This window comes from Pezoporus flaviventris, unplaced genomic scaffold (assembly GCF_033815535.1).
Source record: "Pezoporus flaviventris isolate CSIRO_AGI_PZ_B2104156 unplaced genomic scaffold, CSIRO_AGI_Pfla_v1 ptg000013l, whole genome shotgun sequence".
Classification (NCBI taxonomy): domain Eukaryota; kingdom Metazoa; phylum Chordata; class Aves; order Psittaciformes; family Psittacidae; genus Pezoporus; species Pezoporus flaviventris.
In genome coordinates, this window is record NW_026892561.1 from 8458737 (window position 1) to 8480933 (window position 22197).

Consider the following 22197-nt stretch of genomic DNA (forward strand, 5'->3'; position numbering starts at 1 on the left):
AGTTGTTTAGTCTGGAGAACAGGAAGCTCAGGGGAGACCTTATCTCTATAACTACCTGAAAGGAGGCTGCTGTGAGGTGGATGTCAGTATGTTCTCCCAAGTAACAAGTGATAAGTTGAGAGGAAACAGTCCTGAGTTGTGCCAGGGGAGGTTTAGATTGGATACTAGCAAAAATGTCAAGCATTGGAACAGGCTGCCCTGTGCTCACAGGGAAGTGGTGGAATCACCATTCCTGGAGGTAGTTAAAAGCTGTGTAGATGTGGCACTTAGGGACATGGTTTAGTGGTGGACTTGGCAGGGCCAGGAAAACAGTTGGACTTGATGATCTGAAAGGTCTTTTCCAACCTAAATGATTCTACGATTAGCTTGGAAACTGAAACTTCAGATTGTACTGGGGAGGAGCTAGACAGTCATTAGAGAAAGCACAAAAATATTCTACTTCTGGCATTTACAACCAGCCAGAGCTTCAAAAGGAAAACAAGATTTCCCCTGCCCCCAAAGAATGCCTTCCCGAAACACCCCTTTGCTCTCTGATCTCAAAGACTAAACTGAAACTTGAAGGCAACCTCAAAAAATGCTAAGTTATGGAATGGAGTGGCTGTGTGATGCCATGAGAGCTTGAATCCCAGAGCCAGCAATCAAAGCATGTGGGTGTGGGAAAGGAAGAGAAACAATTCTTACAAAACAAGCTGGAAAGCACCAGCCCTGGTGCTCAGCAGCCTGCTCTTCTCTCCACCTCCTCCTATTACCTTTTCCTCACCCTATGCTTTTTCTTCAGCACCATCCTTTCCTGCCACTGTCAATAAATTCTCATGCACGTGGCTCTCAGCCATTTCCTTAACTACAGTGCCCTCTGTTTTGAGCAGAATGCTCAGAAATTGTATATTTGATGTTAGCAAAACTAGCACATAGAACCAGTCTCAGTAAAGGCCAAAGTAGTAAAACACAAATTAAATTTATAGTCTAAAGCATTATTTCTTTATATTATTCAAAAAGAAAATAACCTTCAAAAAATATTCACATATTGACATCAGGTACTTCGGTGACTGTGCAAGTTTCTCATGTACCTTTTTTCAGAGAAATTCTATTTTCAAATGAAGCAATAAACGTGAAGTTTCAATGCACTTGTTCTATTGCAGGCAGCTCAGGCATAGAGGGTGTGCAGGCATGGAAATCACTTGAGAATTGTAAGAAGGGCTTTAATTTAATCTGAACTCCAGACAGATCAGTGATATGGCAAATCACTTCTTTCAATTCAGAACTTTTAAAATACTCTACCACAGAAAAAAAATCTTGAGATACTGGGTAACTAAATTCATTTACTTGGTGGGGATGTGATTTTTTATAAAGGGGAAAACCACAGCAAGACTTGACTAGAGTCAGGGACACAAATATTCTCTTACTATGAGTTTTATGACTTATATTAAGTTATCACTTTCTACGAGACCCATTAATTACACTGGCTCCAACATCACTTTAGATGGAGACTCTGGTTACTGTAACAGTGTTCCAGAGACCACAGGAAGTAGAAAAGGCCCCCAGCGGAAGACCTTGTAGCAAGCCAATGGTTACATGCAAACACAAACAGGACTTTGTTGCCAGACAAATGATGTTTTTTTAATGCTGGGATGATGTAATTGATCAGAGTTTAACAGAGGACGTACTCTTTTTACAGCTAGCAAGTGTTGCAGAGGCTCAATATCCTATTTACTGCTTTGCCACAACACCCATCTTTTCAGAAAGATGTGCAATAAAAGGAGTGGCTGACAATTTCAGCCAAGGCTTTAGAGAAATCCCCAGTGCAGGCCCTCATGAATTAAAGAGCACACAACAGATAAATGGAAAGCTGGCAGTGAAGCCACATCAAGGCCAAGTGGATTAAAAAAAAATGGCACCTCTTGGCTCCTGCGGTACTCATCGTAATGCAAACCAAATGTAGGAGATCAGCTGAAACTCCTTTGCTCTTCAAGGAAAATGCATTCCCTAACATCAGGCGTATTTGCTGTCAGTCAAAGGTTCATTTTTTCAAATGACCACTACAGGAATTGTGATTTTCCCCACCCCTCGTTCCTGGCACCTGTGAAGGGCTGCAGAGCTCAGAGGCATGGGACTCCTTCCCAGATCGAAGATGGCGTTTTCCTTAAATATGGTCCCTACCGCTTCCCCCAGACCACTACATTTACCAGATGAAGACCATGAAAGTTAAACAGACACCTAGATTTTGGCAAGCTTCCCTATGCTGGAAAATTAATTTAAGGGAAGCATTAAAAGGATTTTCCCCCTCTTGAAAATGGAGAAGTTGGTCTTTAAGTTTTAAAGACAATCTGCTATTTTTCCACTGCAATGTAATTCCAGGTTTCTTTAGGAAGATCCCTCCACTAAATCCACAAACCAGTGGTTGGGAGGAACAGTTGCAAAGCAGCTGTTGATGTTTCTTTATTTCTCTTTCTGAGGAGAAATCACAGAAAAGCAGGGGTGGGGGGTGGTGGAAAGAGGCAGACACTGTGGACCTCCCAGGACCTTCCCGTGCTATAAAGTCAAGATTCAGGATAAACAGAATAGAGAACATCTATGAGAGGATGTCATGATCTTGCCCTGTGCAAGTTTTGTTTCATTGCTGACTAACTGGCAGGCAACATTCAACAGACAGGGGCTAAAGCACCATGAGGTTGGAGGTCTCAGAAAATGATTACAGAGGAACTGAGTGCATGAATTGCTTTGACTTCCTTGCTCTGAACCATCCTTCCTTCTGATGCTCACATATACACATGGCTACAAGTGTTCCTGCCAGCCCTGTTTTGGTGTCTCAACGCAAGATACAGCCTGGCTTGCAAGAGGTTGTTCCTACAGGACCCTCAAGGCCCACCCACCTTTCCTTAAAAACCTGATGTTTATACTAAGCGCCTCACAATAAAGGTGACATTCTGTGTTTGCCATTTCCTGGTGTGTATAAAGTACCAGTCCTGTGGCGGGAGGTGGCACCTCTGCCCCGCTCTGCAGGTATATGCAGAGGTGGTTGGCCATGGCCGAGCAGCCCCACGCATGTTCCCAACTTGTCAGCATGAGGTGGTGTGTTTCAAGCTACGTGGTCGCAGTGTGCGACTTCGCTACTGCTGCCGGCTCCAGAAATTGCTGCCGCCTCTTTCTTCAACCCTGCTCAAGTTAGACCAGATTTTCCAGTACAGATAACAATTGTGCTGTTTACATTTTAAACACTTAAGGGGAACACATCATGGTTTTGCTGCAGCAGATCTCTTAGAAGGAAGCTTAAAGACTAAAAAGCATGCATAAGCGCCGACAGCCTCTCTGACCTGCTCCAGCATGGCCCAGGTGATTTTGTCTACGCAGACTGCCCAAGCAGCTGCCATGCACTGAGCTGCTCACTGCAAGGTGTCAGAAGCGATCAAGCAATACCATGGTTTGATTTACTGCCAGGCAAATGCTGGCTGGCACTGACCACACACAGAGAGGTCAGGCACTGCTGTCCTTTATTAGCATGTCAACAACTGCTGTGCTAACGTGCTCACCGACTAAACTCCTGAAGCTGGAAATGCGAGCATGCTTGGGTATAACTAATTGGAAATAGGCCCTGAATTCCTAATAACCAAAGTTACGGTCTCTGGGATTTATGCCAAATTAAAGACAATTAATTCTCCTCTCTTGATTATTACACACCTTAATAGCTCTGTCCTTGAGTCAGTTCCATCCTTGATGTGCAGAGCCCTTCAGCTCAGTCTCTGAGATTCGATGTGCATGAAGAACAGTTAATAAGAAAGTTCTGAATCAAATCCGAGTTACTGTATCAGAATCGTTCATGTTTTACAACAGTGAAAAAAACAATTGCATTCAAAGCCTGCTTCAGATCCTAGATTATAAAGGCACTTCCAGCATAGCTTCCACACTGTAGTCTTTAGAGGCCTTAAACAGTTCCACGTTTCTCTTTAATGTGTTCTTTTAAAATATCACATGGCAGTATATACAGATAATCAGGATTGTTTTCATTAAATGATTTCAGTGAAGTTCACTGGCTTTATTTGATATACAAAAGACTATTTAACCTTTTCCCAAGACACTCCACTGATGTAATTACAAGCAAGAGATGAGGCATGGTTCTCCCAGCTGCAACGACTAACAGGAAAGAAAACTTTCTTCTAAGCAGAGGCTGCTCTAAGCCTTTCCTACAGTATGTAGGAGGCAGGTATCTCCTGGCAGATGAGAATACTGAGAATCTTTATTTCCCCTCACTATACAGTGTACAGGCCACTGGAGTCAGGACTATTCAGCTAGAGGAAAAGTTTAGCGTGAATGTACGTTTAAGGTAAAATAACAGCTGGCACTCCTGTCTCAGGCATCCCTAAGTAAACAAGCCCAGGTATCCCTTTTCAGAGCCTCAACAGCAAACGCTGCAGCAGGGCATACACTGCTGAGGCCCTGAAGACATAGCTGTGATTTTCAGAGCTGATGGGAGCTCCAACCACAAGCTTATCTGGGACACAAGACGACATGTTTGCCAAGGAGAGGAGCGGAACTGGCTGAATCTCAGCTGCTCGCTTTACTAAGCTGACAACCAACACAAAATGCCAAGAAGACACCCTGCACAATGAGTCTCTGATGTTGGAGATGACTGTGGAAGCCTTAGACTCCTTGGGAAAAACATCATCTTTTCTCCCAGACAGGAGTTTTTAGACCCATGACCTGCCGGAGGGAAAATAAAGTGGGCCCCTACTCTGTGAAAACCAAGAGTCCCAGACTTCCCAGATGGCACTCAGTCTCCTTGTGACCAGCCCCACGTCTCAGCAGCTGGAGGGAAATCTTAGGGGCTCTCTAAGAGACACAAATGGCAAGGAAACCACAGTCCCATGCAATCCGAGCTGCCTGTTCCCAAGGCTCACACATGGCAGACAAGGCTCTCCAGCAGACAGCTCTTGAGATTTTTACCACATCTCCCCCACTGCACACCTGAGGCAGACCTCTGCAAAGCCCATACACAGGAAATCATTCCCCATGACAAAGTAGGAGGGAAATGTCCCTAACAAAGCTATGAATGTTGCCATGGGTTGAATCCTCGATCAAAGGCTAAGAATACTGTCCAACACATTTCACTCTCTAGGTTTCTTCTCCTTCTATCTTCCTTCTGAACCCTGCCCAGTGACATGCTTTGAGACAGAAAGGTGTATCCTAAAAGAATGGAGGCACTGGAAAGAACTGGGGAGAGGAAATCTCCAAAGTAATCTTAGAGATTACCTTAGACAGGGAGAGCAACAAAGCCCGCCCCCAAATTGTGGCTCATGAACAACCCTGGTCTGCTACAGAAGAGCAAATAAACACAAGTTCATCTTCCCACACATGCAAGCAGCAAGCAAAACAGCAAAATAAAGCAAGCAAGCGAAACCACGAGTTTTATTTGGTACCATGAGACAACATTACACTGGGTAGTTTACATATTTTTTCCAAGGGAGTTCAGAGAGCCCATGGATGAAAACACTTGAGAAACCCTGGTTTGGGAAAGGGCCCTACCAGCCTGTGGAACTGGGCTGCCACATGCAGAAGCTTTGGACCCAGACCTTAACACACTGAGAACAAAGACAAAAGGTTGATTCTCCCCAGCAAACCACCTGCAAACAGAATTCATCTTTTCAGATGAAAAGCATCATCTTACATTTACACTGAGAACAGAAATTAAATTAGCAAGTAGATTTTGATCATGAAGTGACCTTTAAAAATGATTGAGAGAAGAAAACATTAGCCACCCTTATTTGCTCGGCTACAGATCCCTCCTGAAGGCAGTTTTGTGTGCAAAATATTGCTGCTAATTTTATTTCACATTTCCAAACTGCTTTTAAGAATTTAAGATGACTCCTATTTTCTCATTTTTTCATAGACAAGCTCTGCTGTCTTCTTTTTTCACACAAGCACAAATTGGGAAAAGTACTGTAGCTGAACTTAAAAGAACGGGACAATTTTATGATGTTTAATAACATTTGTAGCTATAAAGGCTAAAGCCACTAAGGGTAATGAAATTTCATGCTTTGGTGCTTAAGGTATTCTCTTCTTCTTGTCCCATATGCTGAACTGTGGAAATAGTTCATGCCAGTATGGGAAGGAGAAAGCACATTCTCCTTGGAGACACCCAGGGGCTGGCTATGGCTGGATGTCAGAGTCGCAGCTGACCAAACAAACACAAATTGCTATGCTCTGCAGTCACCTCTCACTCAACCCTATTTGCGACCACCATCAACATATTAACAATGACAGCAATAGTCACACAAATCTGTATGAGTTTTCCAAATGAAAGTGGGCTTTTCCTTCTGCCTGGCATAAGCAGGGTTAAAGAAAGATTGCACAAAATTACACCTGGTTTATGGCTTCAACAACTGTATTTTCTTTCAGCACTCTCATCATACCTTGCTGCTTCCTCACTTACATAAAACTACAGAGATTATGCAGAATTCATGTCTGCCTTGTGACAAGCTCTTTTAAAAGTCAATACCATTTAGAATCTGCTTTGACCTTGCATTTAGACAGACATAATACCATGTACAACTTCATCCTGCACACAAACTCCCCTTATTCATACGTCAAGAAAGACAAGGATTTTGACTGCTAATGCTTTCTCTTTGCATGCGAGGCCATATCTGCTGAAAGCCCAAATTAGGGCAGGCGTGCACTTTCAAAATTTGGTTACCTCTTATGGGAGCCTGGTTTTTATTCTTTTTTTTTTATTCTTTTTTTTTTAAATAAAACTCCCCCAACCACTGGCATAGTGTAATCACTGAGCTGTACCATGAACCATTTGTAAGCATCCTCTCTAAGCCATTTCATTTTTGCAAAGGTTTCAGACATTGCATTCCTCTTAGCCACTCACTCTTTTGTCTTTCAGAGTTGGTATTTTAAGTAGTTAAGACTGAATTATCTACCATGCTATAAGGGACAGCACACAAAGAATGAGGTTGCAGTCGGGTTATATGAGATGATCCAGAAGCCCTTTATGAAACTCAGAACATCACAAAGATCCGAAGTTCCAGCAGTTTTCCCACTTCCCATACACCCAGTTTCAGTTCTCTGTTGGCTGCACTTTTATTCCACTGCCTAAATGCATCCAGCCCAAATCTCTTCACTTCATGGCCCTATGTCTCTCCACAATCCAGTTCTCCTTGGAAAGGGTGGTGCGGTCCACCTTTGCAGCCTATTCTGCAGGAACATACTCCTGCTTTCCGAAACAAACCTGCTCTGAAGGACAGCATTTTTCCCCTTTCCAGACCAGTCTTTCCAGCTATGTATCCACATAAGTAACACCATCTACATCAAATACCAGCATCATGTAATGGAAGAAAGCATAACAAATACTATTGAGTCTCAACCATCTGCCTGTAAAACTCAGTACTGTCTGTATCTGAAATCACTTATATTGTCACTACCTCAAGTGGCAGGAAACACCAGCTTTCCACATCTGTGTACAGGAAGCAGGGCACAGCCCACAGGGATGTGGGGTCCCCTTCACTGTTGGGAATGAGATCTACCATGTGCCTGTCTGCCACTATCAGGAGAGGATGCAATCCTTTGGCTGTGGGCAGGAGAACACGATTTTTCATAGTGCCTGTACCAGGGGTGTAAAAAGAAGTACAAGCAGGCAGGGAGAAATTCATTGTCTTTGAGGGTTTGTGGGTATTCTGGGAGGAGAGAGTGCTCTGCACAGCTCACAGGGTTGTCCTGGGTTCAGCTGTAACAGTTACCTTTCTCCTTAGTAGCTGGTGCAGTGCTGTCAAACCCAGGACACAGGGGTCATCCATATATCCCTGTGCACCTCCCAGCTGTGGTGAAAAAATTTGCTGTTCTTTGTGCAGAGTGGAGAGATGGCAAACACTACACTGAGTCTTTGGAGCAGGTTGCAACAGGCTGTGGCTCTGGTGGGACAGCTTTGTCAGCACTGACAGCTACCCGCAGGCTGATTTCCTGAACAGAAGGAGCTGTGGAGGTCTGTGCAAGTGAGCTGGTCCCCTGCATGCCTCAAGGCTGAGGGGATGGAGTGAAGGAACCAGCTGCAGCATGCCACGACCAGGAGGCCGTACTTTGTCTTGCTTAGGTTTGTATTAGAATTGGACTAAGTGAGCTGATCAGCTGAATGATGAGCACAATTTGTCAAGCGACCTGCAAAGCATGTCCTGTGCTGTCCCATCCCCCCTTGCCATGGTACAGAGGTGCTGGAGCCTCTCTTCGCAAGGACAGCCCTGCAATCCTGCCTGCTGCTGCTTTGTTAAGAGCTTCTCATAAACTTGCCCATTTGCAAGCCACATGCAGCATAAGGCATTGCTGCAAACTCGTAATTAAATTCATTACTCCATACAATTTTAAGCCATTCTTCAAATAATTACAGTAATTTGATAAGCAGAAATCACATAAACCTGCTGCAGTTTTATCTCTCCCATTGGCTGTCTGAAGGAAAATGTGTCAGTAATTAGTTGGATGATAACAGTCTGGGCTGTGCAAGCAAAACAAAACTAATATGATCCCGACTCAAAAAAAAACCTAAAATAAAATGAAACCAGTGACACCTTATGCAGTGTGGGGTGGGAGCGAGGGGAGTGGCAACAGCCAAAGGGAGTCTGAGGAAGGCGATGCAGCACTAGCCACACTCCCCATTCCTGCTGTGGAATCAGGATGCTCCTGGAGCAGCCGACCTGCAGCTATCGCTTCTGTCTCCAGGGAAAGTCACGTCAGGTAACCTTGGTAACTCCAAGGCCTGGTGAAGGCAGGGGAAGCGGGAGATGAAAGCTTCCTGCAATATTCACGGGACCATGATAGAACATTCATTAGCGCTCTAATGTCAGGAGGAATCAGCAGCACGGGCGGCCGCACTGCCCCACTCTGCTTCTCACCTTGTTTATGAGGTTCCCGACCTTTCCTGCTACGAAGCAGGCAAGTCGGCTAACGGCAGCTTGAGGCACGCTGGGGCACAGGGAGGAAAAAGCACTGAAAAAATCCCACCTGCCAGCTTCTCCGGCGAGCTCCGACTCATGCATTGAGAACCAGGGAATGAACAACATGCACTCTCTCTCATGGACCGGGCTACTGAGGTGCCTTCAGGGAAGATACAAATCCACCACAGGCATTAACACTGTAAATACCGGGGGACCCAGTGCGATGTGGCCCCAAGGACTGTGTCAGCAACCTGCTCTGCAGTAGGGGCGAAAGGAGGTAAATAGAGGTGGAACTGGAGGCAATGAATATGTCACGACTAGCACAGACCCCAACTTCCTGAGTGCCTTGTGTCCTGTTCTGTCCACAGGACCACAAACTCTGAGCTAGAGATGGCAGGGGTAGTCTCTGCATAGCCACAGACTGAGTCCTACCAAAAATCATTAGGAGACTAAAGAGTTAATAAACCCAAAAGGGCCAGGGATGAGTTTCGCTAGAGATAAGGAAACATGGAGTATATGCTAGGCTGAAATAGAAACGAGGCCCAGCCACAAGATCAATAAGAGGAGAAGGTCAGAGCTGTGGTTACTCTGGTGCTTGGATTAAGAGCTTCATCAGGTTTCTGCAATCAGATCTGATGATCCCCACCAAAGGAACAAAGGGAAGGCTCCAGGCCCTCATTTCACAGAGGAGCGAATGAGGAGTCATCAATTTTCTGAAAGTGACTTTATGCCTCGTTAAGACCCATCTAAATTATATACAAGATGACTTCCAAGTAATGGAAAAATGAATCTGCAGACAGTCCTTCTCCCTCTTTTTTTTTTTTTTTTTGCTTTTCTTTCCTTAAGGATGTGTCTCCAACCAGCCTGAAACCAAACACTTGTTTTGGGGAGAAAAAATCCCATAGCTACAGGGAGATATTTCAAAATGAGCGCTTCAGTTTTTAAATGCAGCTGCAGCTTTCACGCTCCTCTTCTTCCCCTAGAGCTTGGAGCACCCTGGCCAACAAAAGCGATTCAAGTCCTAAGCACCACATATAATAAGCCATTTATAAACTCAAGCAAGATTATCTTTAAATACCATGTTTTCTAGAGGAATCAATCCCATTGTGGCAGCTCCACAGATTATTTAGAAAAAAAAATAAAATCCTAAAATGAAAGAAATATCACATCCTTAATTCAGAAATGAAATTAAAAAAGTTTGTTGAGTAAGCAAGTTCAATGCAACATAAAAATAGTAGGAATGATATAAAGGGACAAAACCTCACACATTCTTTTAGTACGTTTTGCCAGCTAAAATCAGTCAATTATGAATGCATGAAAGAAAAAACATATCACAGAGGCTGCACCTCCTTCCACCACACTGCCATGGCCCATGACCCTTGACGAGGTGCTGGGGCTGACTCAGTAGCTGTCCCAGCACTGTGCTTTACTGCTGCCCTCCATCCCTGGAGCCACATGCCACACTGGGTACTGGAGTCACCTTTTCATTGTGAAGCTGGTTCAAAACTGGGGCATGTCACAGAATCACAGAATGCTCTGGGCTGGAAAGTACCTTAAAATTATCCAGTTCCAACTCCCTGCTATGGGCAGGGACACCTCACTCTAGACCACATCACTCAAGGCTCTGCCCAACCCGGCCTTGAACACTGCCAGGGATGGGGCATTTACCAATTCTTTGGGCAACCTGTTCAGTGCCTCACCACCCTCACAGTAAAGAACTTCCTTCTTTTATCTAACCTGAACTTCCCTTGCTTTAAGTTTGAACCCGTTACCCTTTGCCCTGTCACTACAGCCCTTGATGAAGAATCCCTCCCCAGCATCCCTGTAGACCCCTTCAGTTACCGGAAGGCTGCTACGAGGTCTCCATTCAGCTTCTCTTCTCCAGGCAGGATCCCAGATTCACTACTGCTTGGGATCTTTCAGAGAAGATTAAAAAAATAGTAAGTTCTCTCCATTCTGATGGAGAAACTGCATTGCTAGTGGATATGTGCAGGAAAAGGAATTTAGTTTCGTGAGCCTGAAGGTGCTGCCTGGTTTGGGAAGCCAAACTGTCAAGCCCCAGCACCCACCCTGCTGAACAGGACAGAGGCAGGAGTGGGTGTTTGTGGTGTCCCCAGCACACATGTAACAGCTGCAACAAGACAACTTCTCATCAATTCCTGCAGCCCAGGGCTTCAGACAACTGCTTTGCTCAGGGAAGAATTTTATTTGCCATGTGTCCATGGGTTTGTTTCCTTCCCAGGTTTCTTGAAGCACCAGAGAGCAGTTATAGGTATACCATGGGCTGGAGACAGTGATGGTTGGGGGTGGCGTCAGAAATGATCCCATGAAACCTGCAGAAAGCTGGTGGGTCAGAAATACTAATGGAGCTCTGGGGAGAGAAAGTGGAAAGGACCATGAGAGAGGGACGAAAGGCTGCTTCACCACCAGAGTAGCCCAGTACAGCTCACACGGATGGTATAAACCCCTTGAAAACACCCCTGTGATTCATGGGTGCCTTGGTGTCAGCAGCTCCACTGAAGCCCCCACCCTCCAGCCATGCCTCTGATGGCTTCTGGAGCAATGAGATGCCTGGGTGTATCGCAGGACTATCTAGTGATAGCTCAAGATGTGAGGACACTGGGACTGATAACCTAATCTCCTGTCTGATCTCACACAATGGCAATCTGAGGATTCTGCTGACACAGCAAAAGTGGCAGCAAATTCTGCTATTTCAGCTGTGGGTTTCCACTAGGGTCTGTAATCAATATGAACAAATTGGGCAGCAGGAAACAACTGCTGCCATTTTGGCTGCTTTAACCAGATCTGACCCTGTGTCCCTGCCAGAAAACAGTTAAAAGCCCCAATGCGGATGACAGCAGCAAGTGCGCTGCAGCCCCAGGACGGGGCCATGCTGCAGCAGGCTCTCAAGGTGCTGGCCTTGCGGCTGCGGCTGGGCTGGCAGGGCAGCTGGCACAGCACAGCAGCCTGCAGAGCTCCAGACATTTGTCACAATTATTGGGGATTTACGAGGACAGGGATACTGTCAGTTGTCTGTAATTTCACTCTGAAGTATATCCCTCTCTGCAGGCGGTAGTCCCTGAATTAAGCCACCCTGGAGGGAGAAAGGGAGATATCCTCGTTGAACGTCTCTTTTCAACAGACACGTCACCTAAACAAACTCTTCTGCACAGCTCCGGAATGGCTGCTGTAATGGGATGTGCTGCTGGGCACCAGTGACTGAGCCCCATCCTGGCCACGCTGGGAATATGTACAGGTACCAAGCCCAAAAACCAGAGCCTGGATCTGCATTAGCTGGCTGTCTTTACAAAGAATTGGCAGCTGCAACTGCTAGAAACAGCTGCCCGTACAAATCTCCGAGCAACACCCCCAAAAGCATAATACAGAACACTTTAGAGAGGAGGGATGCCACACGTTAAAAAAGGCTCATCACTACCTGCAGCTGTCCTATAGATAAACATCCAAAAATCACAATGCCCTGCCTAATACCACTTTTGTACTACAGCAACGCAGCAAGCACTTTCCTCCCTTTGCTAATTACAAAGCCTTAGCTCTTGGAATGATACCTACCTGATTGCAAGCAATCATTTCTGCTAACATAACATCTCATCTTTTCCATACCTGAAACTCTGCAAGAAGGAAGTACTCCAGGGGGGAAATACATAATGAAGTAGGAGGCTTACCATGCACCTCTTTCTATGAAACTATAATCCTAAGGTTTCACAGTTCACACAGTTCCATTTACTGTACTACAGGGGCACTTTCTGCACCAGCAGAAGTGTACAGTTCATTTCATAATCATAAAAAATCTTTTTAAATGCATCCTTTAACAGTTGCATGAGATTTTCTAACATTTTTGTTATATGGCATCACGTTAATTCTTTCTGCAGGGCGACATACTGGCAAACAGAACAGTACCACTAATGCTGCTCTTTGAAATCATTAAACTTCTATCTTTTAAAGCAATCAATTCTTGCTAGTTCATACTTAATTTTCATAGATGATTGTATGAATTCTTATACCCATTATTATATGTGTGTTTTCAATAGTCTTGAGTTGCAACAGGACATCAAATAACACTATAACCTCGCATGGGATACTCATTTGGACATTAATTCTGAATGTCCTACAGCAAAACCAAATTCCACAAACTGTATTTCAGTGGGATGTATCTACCTTGGGAGGCCGGCCAGTGGCTGAGTATTTATGGCTGTAATTAACTGTCCTGTTTTCAAGTGGAAGAACCACCTTGTACAGGGAATTGATTAAGGAGAAATTCTGAAGGGATCTGAAGTCAAATAAATACCTATTTTGGAGACAGCAGAGAAAAGGTTATAAATTCACAGCTTTCCTAGAGAACTGTATCTCAAGGCATTCTAGTTGAATTCTCCATTTAGTAATATGTATTTGAGGAGTACTTAGAAACTGGCTGGCTATATTTGAACAACCCTTTTTTCTGAAGCTGAAGGAGCTCCAGAGTATCCCTCACAGACAGAGCTTATAAACTGCAGCAGGGACACGGCGAAAGCTTGCAGAGTTCACAGCGCAGGAGAGGGAAAGCTGTTCTGTTGAGGCAGCACGGGGTGCTTATTAAAACCGGCAGGTCCAAAGGGAATGGGAGCAGGATTGCCAGTCCTGAGTACCATGTGAACAGGGTTTTAGGATGTACTCCTGCCTAATGCAGCTTCCACTCATCACTGCTGGGTGTCTACAACAAAGCTGCTGCCTGCTCCCCATGCAGCGCATCTTCAAATGCCCAGGGAAAAACTACTGCCCACTATGCATGCTCGTAAAGAAGCTGGGCTGTGGTTACAGATCTGCGAGTGTTATGAGGTGCTCTATTTAAAAACGAAAAAGTCAATCAAGTGTGAACTGTCTTTACAGACAGATTTGCTTTCTCAAATTTCACTTGAGCTGCATATGGCTCTGTAAAGAGCCATTCTTTTCTCAGCATCCTGGCTTTGACAACCATAGTCCAGATTTTAACGTTTCAAACAATTCAGCCACCACAGAAATTAGTGCTAGTGAGGAAATGTGCCAGTGTACTGTATTATTTTGCATGCGAGCAGGAGGCAGAGGAGAAATGATGCAGGAGGCAGAGGAGAAATGATGCGGAAGGTCTGGGCAAAGCAGCAACTGAAGAAGAGCTCATAGGGATGGGCAGGCTGGGCCAGGTGGGTTCTTGCAGGCTTAAACCCCACAACAAGTTTTCAAGATGTTCTTCAGCTCTGAAGGTGGAAATGGCCACAGCTGCCAGTTTGCTGCCAGGCTCTTTGCAGTGGGACTAGACTGGATGGGAGCACAATTGACTGGACTGGCATGGCACGTCTTACAACATCTCTGGAGAACAGAAAGAGTCTTAGGCACCAAGCTGAAGTAATGCAGCAGCTACATCATCCCAATGACTAGACACAGATATGCTGTGCGATGTCGTGATGCCAGCAACAAGGGAGAAAGTCTCAATACAAATGCAACTGTCCCCATCCCCCCAACAATTACGTGCATCACACACAAACCCCAGAAAGCATTAAGTTGTTTAGGAAATGTAGACAGAGGCAAAAAGTAACAGGGCCTCCGCTGCTAGTTTATTATTTTATTTCTAACCTTGGGAAAAAGGGGCAAAGACCTTATGGTCAGGCAACTTTACAAGGATAGTATAAAGAAAGAAAGGAATTTTGTTTCATCTAACCCCCTCTGGGCAGAGCTGGCATTAGACTGAACTGAAGTATGCCACATGCTTCAATGGGAAAAAAGCAGATGGTGATGATGAAAGGATGAGTATTTCTGCTTCCCATCTCCAAGTGCTCCATTTATTCCTAACTAGCTGTTTCCTGCTCAGTACAGCAGATAATGCTCCTCCCTGAGCACGGCCGACCAACTCTATAAACACTGTGGTAAATTCAGATTCTGGGTCTGGGTCTTGGTTACACCAAGCATGAAAATGAACCTAACACCTTTCTGTGTTTACCAGCTATTGTAACAAGTATTAGAAAACATAAAATAATTTAATGAAAAGAGCTTGCTAATGAAGAATGACTGCAAGAGAAAGGATGAGCTTTGCGTTCTTATCTAAAAATAGAACAGGGACATGGTTAGTTATGAGGCATTTCCAGAGGAAAACAGCAGACACCAAAATCCATACCTGATGATCGTGGCAGTCAGTCAGGGTCAAACAACCTGAGAACAGCCCTACTGGCACAGGCCAAGCTTAGTCCACAGCAGTGCTCCCAGAGCCCACCCAACCCAGGCGAGAAGAGGTGCTTCCACTAATGGAATGTGACTGGCAGTAGGAGCTGATGAACAAAGTTATGTTGCTTGCACCATCTGTTACCTGCCAGTTTTTCCAGAGTTTGTTCTTGGGTAGTGTATAACCGTCCGAGCTGCAGGAAGGATGTTTTAGTTCAGTTAAAGCTTTAGTTTATGCTAGATGCGCTGGCAGCTCTCTGCTACTTTTCCTCCTAACTGACAGTTGAGGAAACTTGACAGTACTTTCTATCAGCTGAGGCATTGCAGCTACATCCTTTCCCGCTCTCAGGCCTGCCAATTTCTCTCTATCAACCTTGTGAAAGATTAATTTTCTGAGAAGCTGATGAAATGCGAGGTCTGCATCCACATAACCTGTCCATCCCGGCTCTTGTTTCCTGAGAAAGCTGTTTTCAATTCAGTGCCGTGTCAATGGGCTGAGAATCGGGTTTGTTGTTAGTGGTCAATCACCAGCATAACAGTCTCAAAACTCAGCCCTTCATAGAATCATAGAATAGTTAGGGTCGGAAAGGACCTTAAGATCATCAAGTTCCAAGAAATTTAAGTTGCCATCTGATGCAGAGATGAAATTGCAAGAAAGAAGGACCTAATTAACCTTGTGATGGAAGCAATGTGCCTGCAAAGATGGAGACAAAGATCTGCTGCTAATTTGTGTGCTTGCCGCCCATGTGTTTCTCTGTCCCACCCAGCACAATTTTAATTTTCACTGAAACTTCAAAATAACCTAAGTGAAAATAATTTCTTTGCTATTTTCAAGTACGAGATCTAACCAGAATCACAAAGCTGAGCTAATCCAGAAATTACTGGCTGTATTTCCAGGTAAAAATTGTAATACCAAAAAGAGCATTTAGTTGCCTCGCCTGACCTGCTGCGAAAACTTCCATGCAGCAGCCTTGGGCTCTATTTCCACCTACTCTGGTCTAAAAGATCTTGCAGAAAGGTGTCCAGCGCTAGATAACATCAAGAGAGAGAAAGAAGCCAACGCTTCCAGTGGCAAATCAACCCCACTGTTGGAGATCTGAGCCTTATTTCTGCTTGAATTTCTCTGATTTTAGCTTTCAGTTACCGATTCCTTATCTGGCTCTGCCTGAGAGATTAAAAAGTCATTCTCTGCAGCTAGCATCTTCTCTCCCTTTAGGTACTCATACTCAACAAATATTTCACCTCTTGCTCTTTATTCTGGTAAGTGGAGCACACAAAGCTTCAAGTACTTTGCTGCATGGAATATTTTTCCACTGTAGATTACTTCTTGTGGCCTTTTACGTACCCCGTATCATAGTTAGGGCCTGCATTCCTTATTGTCCAAAAAATTACAGGCATGTAAAACCTTTGTTACTACACTTGTCCTCAAGGTAACTTTAGGCAGAGGAACAAAAGACAAGTCCCATCTCTCAAAAAATTTCTGCATTCCTAGGAAGAATGGCTGACCTCTCTCTCATTTGTACTTCCTTCCTTCCTTCCCAGCAACCACTTAGCTCCTCTGTCCCTGTCTTCTAGCTCCTACGCTTACGTGACATGCACTTCACATATAAATGAACCTCACTAGAAGGTTGGGATGGAGAGCAGTTCATGTAGGAAAAATCAATCATAAACCTAGGTCTATTTCTGACAGTTTGGTCTTTCACAGAAAATGTTTAATGAGGGTATTTTTTATGAAATACAACAAATGTAATTCTTACTACAGCAATTTTGGTTTGTATATTATCAGTCCTGGCAAGATTTCAGGAGCCATGGTCATGGTGCCAGCTCTCTGTCCTCGAGGAAAGGAATGGCTTGTTCTTGCTTTTCATTAAGAGAGCGTAATATGACATTTGCGTATGCAGCATGAGAGGGGATCAGTGTTTATCATTATCATTAGTCCTCTGCCTCTCCTGCGATGACTCAGGTGAGAGGACAGTCTATGTGTCGCCCACCCTGGAAGCCAACAAAGCACCCATGCAAGGAACCCTCATGAGAGGCCAAGTGCAGTTGTGAGGTCACACAGCTTGAGGCCTGCTGCACCATGCAGGTGAGAGCAGACATCCAAGCAAAGAGCGTGTTTGAACCCTCTGTTTTATCTGCAGTGTGTCACACTGCTGGAAACCAGCTGCAGCCTCTGAACATTTTCATCTTGTCCTGAAACTTACTCCCTGTGGAATAGATGTGCCCCAAGAACTTACCCCATGTAACAGTAACACAGCACTCTGGACGGAAGGAGGGATCACACTAAAATAGCAGGCTTTGTAACTTGCTTTTATAGGCTTCGGAGAGAGCTGGAAGAGCACCCCAAGTGTGGAGGGTCTGGGGATGACAGGCAAGGTCTATGCCTGGGGCAGAGCTGCTGCAGGCAAGATCTCCAGCAGGGAAAAAAGCAGAGGCTAATGGTACAAAGAACTGAAAAAGCAAAAGGAACAAACTCATGGAGCGGAGAAGCTGTGCGAGACCTTTGAGTGCAGGGCCCAACAGAGCAAACTGGATGAGAAGGGTGAAAGAGAACCAGAGCAAGATCTGAAGAGGCACCAATGACCTTCTGACAGCAGGGGAACAAGCCTCTGCTCCACTGATATTTTGATTATAATGGCAACTTTGACCAAGACATACTGAGACACTTTCACACACATTTAGCGTCTGAAGGAAACACTGATTGCGGAAAGACTCAAACCATTCATCCCCTCTCCAACTTCTGTTGAAAGTAACCCTGGGTTCAACAGAGACAACAATGGAGACAAAGAGAAGGGAGGAAAACTTTGAGCAGACATCTAGCAATCAAGATATAGTGACAATTGCAGCCAATAATTAGTAAAAAAAGTCAGTTATTGCTGCTTCCCCATCTTTCGCCATGGCTCACCCTGCTGCTCATAAATTGGTAATTCTAGAAATGAATGGGAGCCGAGTCGGATTAGTTGGTATTCATGCAGTATCAAAGCAACACATTTACATTCTTTGCCAGGAGAATCAATTTACCTTGATTGATGATTGAACTTCAATAAGTTCTTTAATATTTTGGTCATTAACCGTGATGCCATAACAGTGTCACCAGAGTGCTGTTGTATTTCACATTGTGGCTCTTATTAGCTGCACTGGGTAATATGCCTGAACTTCTAATTGAGCCCTTTTAAATATTGATAATCAACATATTTCAAAGATGATCCTTTGAAATAAAGCTCAGCCTGCCCAGAATGCTACATGAACACAGGGACTGCTGTCACCGGAGAGGTTGGGCTGGCCATGTAGATGGCACAGGGAGTTGCTCAAAGCAGCAAAGGCCTCCCCTTCTTCTCACTGTTGGTTTTGTCATTAGTTCACTTTTTCCTTTGCAGTAGCACTGAAACATTGCTTCTGACTACAAACCCTGCTTCTGCTTCAAAACGACCTGCAGTAATTTCATTTTCCCTCTAAGTAACATTTCAAAATGAGATCAGCAGTAATACTTCTCTTTATGCATTGGGCTAAATGTAGGCAGATCTAAACCAACCTTCCTGATGATAGATATATGGCTAAAGTCAAAAAGCTAGAGGCACTTAAAGTGCTATAAAAGGAAATAAAAGAAGGGAAAAAAAAGACATTGTTGGTATTTTGCAGTTGAAAAATAATTGAAGAAAATAAAGAAACAGTAGTTAATGCAAGCAGCAAAAAAGAAGCTTCAGGGCACTGGGTAGGTGGTCTTCAGTTACAACAGCGACCTTAGCATGGCACTCGAGTCCTCGCTTTTATTCTGCTACAGTGACATGCTGCCTATTTACTGTCAGCACAAAGCATCAAAGCTGTTTCTGCTACAGATATGAATGCCAGTGATGCAGAATCTGTCCCTGTGCAGTATCTCCTGTTTGTACTGTAGTAGTATACCCCAAGCCTATCAAAGTTGAACCCTTGGCCTAAAGAGATGGCAGATAGCTCAGGTACGCCTCTGCTGAACTGAGTTAACTCACAAGCAAGGTAAATTAGCCCACGCTTATCTCCATGCTATCAAAAGAAGATCCTTTTTGAAAGCCAGCATGAGTACCTGTATACTGAACCGCAGTGTGTAATGTAAATGTATCCTCAGCTTTGCAAGGATACAGCCAGCTTGCTTCCAGTCGCACGTGAGCATGGCAAGAATATGAAAAGACCAAGAGAGAAGCTGGTAACATTTCAATACTGTGTTCAGAGGTGAGAGGATTAATGAAACAGATAGCAGCGCATCTATTAAAACAAGGGGACAGTGGGAACCTGCACTGTGCTCCTGCTCCATGGGTTGTCTGTTGAGTGCCTGGTACGAATTAAAAATATGCCTTCAACAGCCCACGTCTCGCATGATTACACACCTTTAAAGCCAATCAGGAAGAAAATAAATTCAGATGTGTGTGGCAGGAGTTGAATAGGGAAGATACTATAACAAGCCGCCATTAACTCCTAAGAGCTGGTCAAATACTAATCACTACAAAATCTCTTGACAAAACCACTGCCATAGTTCAGCCTTTCCAAGCACGCAGAAATACAGAACACAGATCACAGGATCTTCCCATCTGTGCTAGACAGCACTCCAAAGCACTCCTCACTTCTCCACCGGCACTATCACAGCGGTGACGCCACTGAATGTGGACCAAGGACTTTTCCTTGCCTGAGGACCTGCTGCTGAGACTGCTCTCATGGGAGGAGATACCCTCTGTGGTGGAGCTGACCTCCCCAGTCCCATCATCTGGCTAAGAGTATTCAATATCTACTACTATGACCAAGAAGAAGAAAATGATCCTATTTTATCTAAGTTTTCTTTTCCCACTCTGGAACAGTTCTAATTCCTCCTTTATCCAAACCTGCAAGAGGTGGTCAGTCTTTTAAATAAACTTGCTGTTTGTCTTTGATATTCTCTGATGAGCAAGTACAGAATTTTTACTTTTGCTTTTGTGTCTCTGCATATTAACAGAATATTCAATGAATTCATTTAACACTTCCCAGTGATCTACAAATAATCCTTTGTGTTTTTGAAATGTGGCTATAGGCAGAAAAATGACTGCATCATTTTTTTTAACATAACTGTTCTGTTCCCTGTGTGTAATCAGTCATGTCTGCTCAGTAGATGAACAAAAATGAAGCTAAACATCTTCTTATCCCATTGTTTTGCAAAATAAATGTAGCTCTAGGAGAAGAAGCTGGCATCTATTCTGCCTCATACATCATTAATAGAATTGTATGCAAAAATCTGAATTACTGTATTGCTGAACTAATAGTCCAGCTTTATCCCTTGTTTTCCACTGAGCCTGTAGTGGTGGGAGAAGAGAGACCACTAATACCACCAGCAAACTTCTCATTCTGGAGTCAAAAGCCTTTCATTTTCACCATCTAGAGTGGAAGATGGGAATTACAAAATACCCCCCTTCCAGATAAAGCGAGCTCTGTATAACTATGGCAATAAAAAAAGCAAGCTTTTCTAAATAGTCAGCATGTATGTTAAGCAAAACAGTTTAAATAGAGACAATAGATTTAGGGAGATGCACTCCAAATCTAGACACATCCCCAAGCACCCTGACATGACAGTTTCCCTGAAGCAGCTTCCTACCAAGGCATTCACACACTGAGGCAGCTGCTAGAGGTGACAGCAAGACGGTTCTTGATTCAGCTTCTTTTGGATGAGCTTGTGGGTGACTTCCACCATATTTTCTCCCAGGTGCTACTGCATTAACTGTATGAGGAACGCACCAGGCACTAAAGCTGACAGGGACTTATAGCTCTGAAACAGAGATAGTTACAGCTGCACATACATGCTTCCTTTCTTATTAAGGAACAAAAAAGTGCTGTTATTTACCCTGTTAAGATCCCTAAAGCAATCTGTCAGTCAGCCTGAATAGGCAGCATGCCTCTGCTGTGTCCTGCCTGGCTCTGGGAGCTGCAACATACCCAAGCAGTGTACGGGTACCCTTCCCCCAGGGAGTACAATCTGCTGTTGGGCTAAAAGCTAACTTGGAGAGGTCACTGCTGAGTCCCATCTCTTATTTTCCCTGTGAAGCCCTTTGGATTACCTCTCACTCTTGTTCAAGTTCTCCTGCAGATGATCACTGGAGCCTTTCAGTGCTAGGAGGAGGCTCAGCATGGCATACAAAACAACAGAAGGGGCCAAACTCTGCAGGACTGTGGTCTAACTACACAGAGGGCAGCCCAACTCCGAGGGACCATCATGGTGAGGTAGATCAGCAAGCAAGACTGAAGAGCAGAAGATGCAGCACCAAGAAGTGAGCTTTCAGATGTGCTAACAACAGCAGCAACTTGTTGCCAAACAGAACTGTGATTTATCCAGCAAATCTGCTTTCATATAGACAAACTCAACTATCTATACAGACTTTAGCTGAGGATATTGGGGGGGGGGAAGACCCTTTGGCTCCAGCATGTGTATGAGCAAACACACGTACATGCATGTGTGTGTGACAGTGAGAAAACAGCTATACTCACAGTGAACATTTTATCCCTGATTTCTTCAGTTGGAAACTACCACCACTTATTTTCTCCTTTGGTTACATCAAACTTGGCATTTTAAAAGCTTGGGGGGGATTTTGTTGTTGGTTTGGTTGGTTTTGTTGTTTGTCTTTCCTCCTTTAAACTGAGTGCTATTTTAGATTTGTTTTAAGATGAATGTTGCTTTCATTCCCATCACTGGTTCCTAGCCTGCATTTCTAAGCTGCATTTTCACTACGTTTAGCACTTACTAGGCAATTATCACTGAGTCAGGTAGAATGACAGCAGTTTTACAGTTCAAGCACACAGTTCTGTATTTCAGGGAGCTGATTTTTAAACTACTTAAATGTTAATAGCATCCACATAATTGTACAGATCAGAATGTCATCAGCTAATCCCTGTGCTTTCCAGCTGACTTCTGTCAGCTGCTGCTATGCTGTACTTATCAATGTCAGGATGTATTTTTGATCACAAATATTAAGGTGGGGTCAGAAATACTTTTATTTGCATTCTTACGTACTTGCATCTTTCTGGTTTTAAACCTGACCAGCCCATCTTTTGTTATTACGAGCAGAATCTCAAAGCACTGTTAAAGCTTCACAGGGTGGAA

At 44.2% G+C, this 22197-nt stretch overlaps 1 protein-coding gene across 14 annotated transcripts in view; it reads right to left on the reverse strand.

Annotated features, from left to right (window-relative positions):
* PTPRF (protein tyrosine phosphatase receptor type F) overlaps positions 1–22197 on the reverse strand; it is a 397714-nt gene that overhangs the window by 120131 nt on the left and 255386 nt on the right. The window lies entirely within an intron of this gene.